Source organism: Ailuropoda melanoleuca, chromosome 4 (genome assembly GCF_002007445.2).
Source record: "Ailuropoda melanoleuca isolate Jingjing chromosome 4, ASM200744v2, whole genome shotgun sequence".
NCBI classification, from domain to species: domain Eukaryota; kingdom Metazoa; phylum Chordata; class Mammalia; order Carnivora; family Ursidae; genus Ailuropoda; species Ailuropoda melanoleuca.
Window position 1 is genome coordinate 117,095,859 of NC_048221.1, and position 6,739 is coordinate 117,102,597.

The 6,739-nt window shown below is 38.3% G+C and overlaps 1 pseudogene; it reads right to left on the reverse strand.

The window, feature by feature from the left end:
* LOC109488941 overlaps positions 1–2,347 on the reverse strand; it is a 28,865-nt pseudogene extending 26,518 nt beyond the window's left edge.
* Between the last annotated feature and the right edge of the window lie 4,392 nt (positions 2,348–6,739).

The window sequence follows — 6,739 nt, forward strand, 5'->3', positions numbered from 1 at the left end:
GGTATATGACTCTTAAGTTCCTTATTTAGTGTGTTTGTCCCCCACCCACCCATTCTGCTAGCAGAACACTAAGAAATCCACTGACCCAATTTGTACTGTCATAATTTGATACTTCAGCACTTAAAAAGGCTAAGCCACACTAAAAGCATAGTAGTTTCTCCTTCGTTGTGAAAGCTAAAACCAATGAATTAGCCCACAGAGTCTCATTCGCTATAGATTTGCCTAAAGTCCCGTATCGATTAACAGCTGTATAAACATAGAAACAATTCTGCCCTCTGGGTGGGGAATTGCTGCAAGAAGGGTTGTAATATTTCATCAAGAGCTAAGAGCATACATGTGAATATTTGCGATTAAAATAAAGTTAACTATAACACCCAGTGGTTTTCAACTGAAGTAGGTTGAATTACCCCAGGATTCCATTTTGCAGTATGTGGAGACAACTGAGGTTGTCCCAGCTCGGTGGCATCTAGTAGGTAGAGGGCAAGCATCCTGCTAAATATACAATATAAGAACAGCCCCCTCCCCCCACAACAAAGAGTCACCTGTCCAAACTGTCAAGGTTGAAGAACTATTTACCTCTTGTTAAAAAAATTTTGTTTTTAGGGGCGCCTGGGTGGCACAGCGGTTAAGCGTCTGCCTTCGGCTCAGGGCGTGATCCCGGCGTTATGGGATTCGAGCCCCACGTCAGGCTCCTCTGCTGTGAGCCTGCTTCTTCCTCTCCCGCTCCCCCTGCTTGTGTTCCCTCTCTCGCTGGCTGTCTCTATCTCTGTCAAATAAGTAAATAAAATCTTAAAAAAAAAATTTTTTTTGTTTTTAGATTGTAAACATTCAGATAATATATTCTCCTCATATTTTTAATTTTAGATGACATTTGTATTTAAGAAGATTTAGAATATTAATGAGTTTGAATAATGTTTCTTAAAACTGTTGATCCACTGAAGTTCAAAAAGGCACTTGAAAAAAAGCAGTTTAGGTGAATAGAGAGGAGTGCTATCTAGGAAAGATGAATTTCTGGGCATAAAACTAACTGGAGAGATATTGGGAAGATTAATCTGATAGGCTTGTAAATTGGTTTGAGTTTAACTCCTCTTGGGTATCTGGGGGAATTCACCCCAAAAAAGGAGGAATGAAGGTGATGGTTTTAGCAGTTTTGTGGAGGTATCACTAATCCCTGGAGGCATAGATTCTTACTTAGGTGAAAGCCTGTTCTTGGCTTCCACTCCCATCATTTCAGCCAGTAAATTAAAAATTTACTGGGAGAAGCAATATAGAGATGATAAAATCGGGGGGGAAAAGAAGACGAAAGAAGAGTGAGAAATAAGGAGCTGATACATGTTAATATCTAAAATAGTGTCTGTGGGGAGATATGCCTTTCTAAGTAATGGTATCTAAGAAATCTGCATTATGGCCTTGGTGTTCTTTCGTATTCCGCATTTGGCATTTCTCTCCTCTATGACTTAAATGAACTAACCTTGAAGACAGATGACTCTTGTATAAAAGACTGGAAACTGAATAGAAAGAGAAAGTTGTAAATAAATTCCTAATTTAAAAAAGATGGTTAGTTACCTTTCCATGATAATGCAAAATGGCTCTTTTTGACTTCTGAAGATTTGAATTCTGAGAAAGCCCATTTTATAATTTAAGGTGTACAATATAGCTTTATATTTTAAATGTAATTTTAATAGAATTGATAAATCCTGCATAATTATTCCATTAACCTCTGTAAACATTCTCACTTTCTCCTGCAACTCAGTAGTAGCTGAATGAAAACAGACCCCCAGGACCTCATTTACTTGTTATACCTGTCTCATTTACAAGCCAATTAATTTACATTTTCAGCATTTCAATTACGCAGCTCCATTAATGCCCCAAATAATCTATGGTGAATAGCTTTTTAAATTCAAACTCTTCTGAAACTCTAAAATTCTAAGTTTTCTGTCATTTGATATAAACCAAAAAGTACATGGTAATAAGACATATGACATAAGCCCAAATATGTACTATTATATATTTTATCATCCAAATGGAGCAGCTAATTATTCTCAAAAGCCATATAATTAGTATCTGTTCTGGGATCCTCAAAAAACACAATATTCAAATGTATTTGTCAGCGTCTAAAATAATGCCTTACTGGTGTACGTAGAAGCTCAACATACGTGTGCTGTTGTCCCGGGGAAGACTGAGACCTGTTCTCAAAGCTATGTTCCTCTTCTCCCTGGGCACATAGCTGGACAGGTGAGTGTAGCCGTGTCGTGGAGATGTAGCTAACGGTATATGAGCAAAAGAGAACTGTGCACTTCCTGGCATAGCCCATGAAAACCCCCCAGGCACGATCTTCCCTGTTCATGTTTCCCTTCCGAAAGCCTAGAATGGAGATGATCCCAGGGTTATGTGGATCTTTACATCTGTGGGAAGGAGAACTGGCTGGCTAAGAGCACCTGCTTTGTCTGTTACATGAGTGAGAAATGAACTTGCAGGGTACAAGTCATGAAACGTGAGGGTTTATTATTGGCTTTTATCTGTGAAAGCATACAGTGTTATGAGTTTCCCTAGCATCGTTGGAGGAAAAAACCCCAAGTAAATTTTCTCTGATCTATGGAATCACAGAAATAAGCCATTTGGGAAAGGTATGTGTGTCCCTTACACACACACACACACTTACACACACACACACACACACCCCAGAACATAAATATATATGTTTTGATAACTTTCAACAAATATTCTTTTTATGGCATTTATTATTGTTTATTTTAAGAAGTTTAAAAATTTAAATTGAACGAGCTAAGGATTACCTCTTTCATCTTGCTCTCCTTTCCACCATGAATTCTCAAATATCCTTGTTCACATAAATCTTGGACAGACATGGGCAGCAAAGCTTCCTGTTTAGTTTTTCCTTTATTCCTAATGACTCAATTTCTAGCAATTCCACTTGGTTTCACTTTTTATTCCAAATTTATCTTTTCTGACCTTGACTTTTCTGCCATTACTATTCAGGTATCATAAAATTTTTGCCTCAAAAGTACCAAGCATTTGACTTATTCTAAATATTACATAAACCTGGACTATATTCATTTTGAATGGTCTCTTTTGATTAGATCAATAGGCAATATTTCAGAGACTACTCACCTGATATTCACTTTTATAGAGCACCTTTTTTTCTTCATTTTGAGCAGTTGAGCTGAGCAAAATGATTGTGTCTTTCTTTTATTGTCTGAGAACTGTTAACCCAAGTAGCGTATATAAAAAATATAGGTAAGAATTTCAAAATTATTTGCATCTGGTGACATTTCTCTTCATGATGTGAACACTGCTGCATGTTCTTTTCCACTGTGATAGCTTTTACAAGGTACACCATGTCATTGGCCTTTTATTTCACAGAGAGACTTGCCATGTTCACAAAAGGCTGACAGCTATACTCCAACTAGTGAGATTTTAGAGGAGATGGTGACAGTGTGGCGAAACTGGGCTTCACAATGGGTCGTCTTTGCAGTGTTAACATGAAAAGCTAGAGAGCAAAAGGAAGATTGAATAGAGTCCCAGATAAAAAGGAAATAAAGACCTAAGGACCTGTCACATAACAGTTATTTTCCTGAGTAAAAGTAACTGAGATGTAATAAAGAATAATGGCTTTGAAGTCAGGAAGACCTAGATTCACATATTTTAACCTCTCTTAGTGTCAGTGTCTTCATCTTTTAAAAAGGAGACAGAAGTATCTACATAATATGATGATTATGAAGATTAAGTAAAAATGTGTTAAAAAAAAGTCCAGCTCTCCATCTGCCACTCTGTATAGTTATTGAATACTCTTACGTGCCAAGCACTGTCCTAGACACATAGACAAAAATCCTTACCCCATGGGGTATTCTTTGTGTGGGAGAAACTGAGAATAAAGAAGACAAGTGTCGTGTGTAGTACATTAGGTAGTGAAAAGGAAGGAGAAAAATAATGTAGAGAAGAGAGATGGGAAGGGGTGCATTTGGAATTAGAGGATGGCCTGACAAGTCGGGACAGCCTAATGAAAAGACAAAACTGCAGTAAAGCGAGAGAGTGAGCCGTGTGGATACTCGAAGACAATCATTTCCAAGGAGAAGAAAGAACAACTACAAAAACACGAAGGCAAAGCATTCCTGGCCTATTTAGAACTGCAAGGAAGCAGAGAGAACAAGGATGGAAGTAGTAAGGGACAAGGGTCAGAAATATCACGTATGGCTTGTAGGTCCTGGTTAGGGCTTTGGCTTTTACTCCGCTGGAGATGACATGCCTGAACGAGAGGAAGCAGAGAAGTGATCTGATCTCACTGCTTTTTAATAGGGTCACTCTGGCTGCTCTTTGGAGAATAGATAGAAGGGAGACAAGCAGAAAGAGAAGTGGACCAGTTTAAAAGCTTTTATTAATCCTGGTAAAAGATGAGGGTCGCTTAGCCCAGAGAGACAGCAATAGAGATGATAAGAAGTAGTTAAACTTTGTATGTAATTTGAAGGCTGAACAGGCAGGACTGTCAGGGAGTGGATATGGAGTGTGAGAGGCAGAGAGGGGTTGAGGGTGACTCCAAGGGTTTTACATGAACAACTGAAAGAATGTCAGTTCTTTTCTCTTCCCTTTTTTCTTTTTGTCTTATTCATATTTCAGGGGTTGTTGGTCGACAATACATAACTGTATTTCTTCTAAAAACTGGATCCTTAACAGTTTTATGAATGAAGTCTGCTAATCATTGACTGACATAATTAGGCCACATAAGACTGTGGGAATTGGAGGGAAGATGACCTTAATCATGTTCCAAGAGCAATATTTAAGAAATATTTATAAATATACTGAGGTATTATGGAAGTCGAATGTAGCAGTGTTAACAAAAGGGACTCTTCCTTGATCAGCTCAAAAATCCATTTTAGGGGTGCCTGGGTGGCTCAGTCGTTAAGCGTCTGCCTTCGGCCCAGGACGTGATCCCGGGGTCTTGGTATCGAGCCCCACAACAGGCTCCTCCGCTGTGAGCCTGCTTCTTCCTCTCCCACTCCCCCTGCTTGTGTTCCCTCTCTCGCTGGCTGTCTCTCTCTCTGTCAAATAAATAAATTAAATCTTTCAAAAAAATCCATTTTATAATCCTGTATCTGTACTACACAAGGCACTATTTTTTTGTAGATTAAACTGTTACCTCATTTGTTGATATATTTGTTCCCATATTGGGTTAAAAGAGGTCCTGCTAATAAAGAAAGCTGTTGCAGTACAACAAGTTTATTTCTTGCTTACGAAAAGTCAAGTGGGGGTCAGGCCATTCCCTTACCAGGCAGTGGCTCAGAATTTTAGGTTCCAAACATCTCAGAAATAACTTGCAGGGACACCAAGGAAGATGAAGAGAGAGCTGCAAGGGAGTATATATTTTTAAAATTATGGCCCTAGAAATAACACACTCACTTCCATTCACATTCCTTTGGCCGCAGCAATGAAACCATCTTACTCTAAGGAGTCTAAGAAGTAAAGGGAAATATACGGAACGTTTGAAAAACACTGTTTTGTCTGCCACTGGTAACTTATCCAGAACTTTTATCTTCCCACCTTATGTAGACAGCATAATAGGTGTGTTATGCTCTGCATCTGTTCTTCTGGCATCTGTTCTTCTGGTCTCTGCCTTTTGGTTGCAGCATTCAGTCCATTCACTTTAGCCTCTCTAATGAGGTAGTATTTATGCAGCCCAAGTTGCTATTTGCTTTTTACATATTTTTTGCCTTTTTTTGTTTCCTTGTTCCTCCATTACTTCCTTCTTTTGTTTTAAGCAGTATTTTTTAGTATACTGTTGATTTCCTTATTTTTTTCTTAACTTTCTATTTTGGGATTATCCCCTAGTGGTTTGCCTAGGAATTGTATTTTGCATCTTAAAACAAGTTTGTTCCTACTTAAACCAATTTAATTTCCATAGTAGACAAACTTTTTTTTTTCTTACTAGCTCTCTAACATTCTTGCTTCCATTGTACTTACTGCAATACAAATTGCATCTTTATACATTTTAAGTCCATCCCTAATTAAAATCTATGTAAGAAGTTATTTACAGGAAAGTGGATTGCAGGAAATATTTTGACCTCTAAGGCCATAAAGCATGAAGTCTCAGAAACTAATTTGATTTCTGTTCTAATCTGTCCCAAAGAAGACGACAGATTTTACTATACACTAAATTGATTTGTATTGATTTAGTATACACTAAGAGTCAACAATTAACCTAAAAGTACAGTTTAGTATCAAGCTCACATAAGTTATCATCAAAGGTCCAGAAAATTCCATGGAAATTTAGGGGAAGGGAAGGTTAAACTGAAGCTGTTCACTATAGTTTCCAAATCTTTTTGTCCTCATGCAGAGGAAATAAGGCACTTTAAGATAAGAGAACCACAGATGATCCGAAGTTTCTCTATACTATTCTTTTGATCCTCAGATTCTGCATTTGAATGTTCAAAAGACTCACTCAGATTCATTGATTTGCTAGAGGGACTCATGGAGCTCCAGAAAGCTATTCTCACACAGCTAAAGTTTATCACAGCAAAGGGAAAAGGTGCAGAGGGCAGGTTCTAGGAGACACCAGACATAAGTCTCCAGTTTCTTTCTCATAGTGGAGTCACACGTATAGCACTTCTTTCTCCTAGCAGCAGTATGTAGTGATACGGAGCACTGCCAACCAGGAAAGTTCACCTGAGCCTTGGTGTGGACCATCTTGTTGGCATGGCTGACCATCCTCGTGGCTAACCTTGGTCTC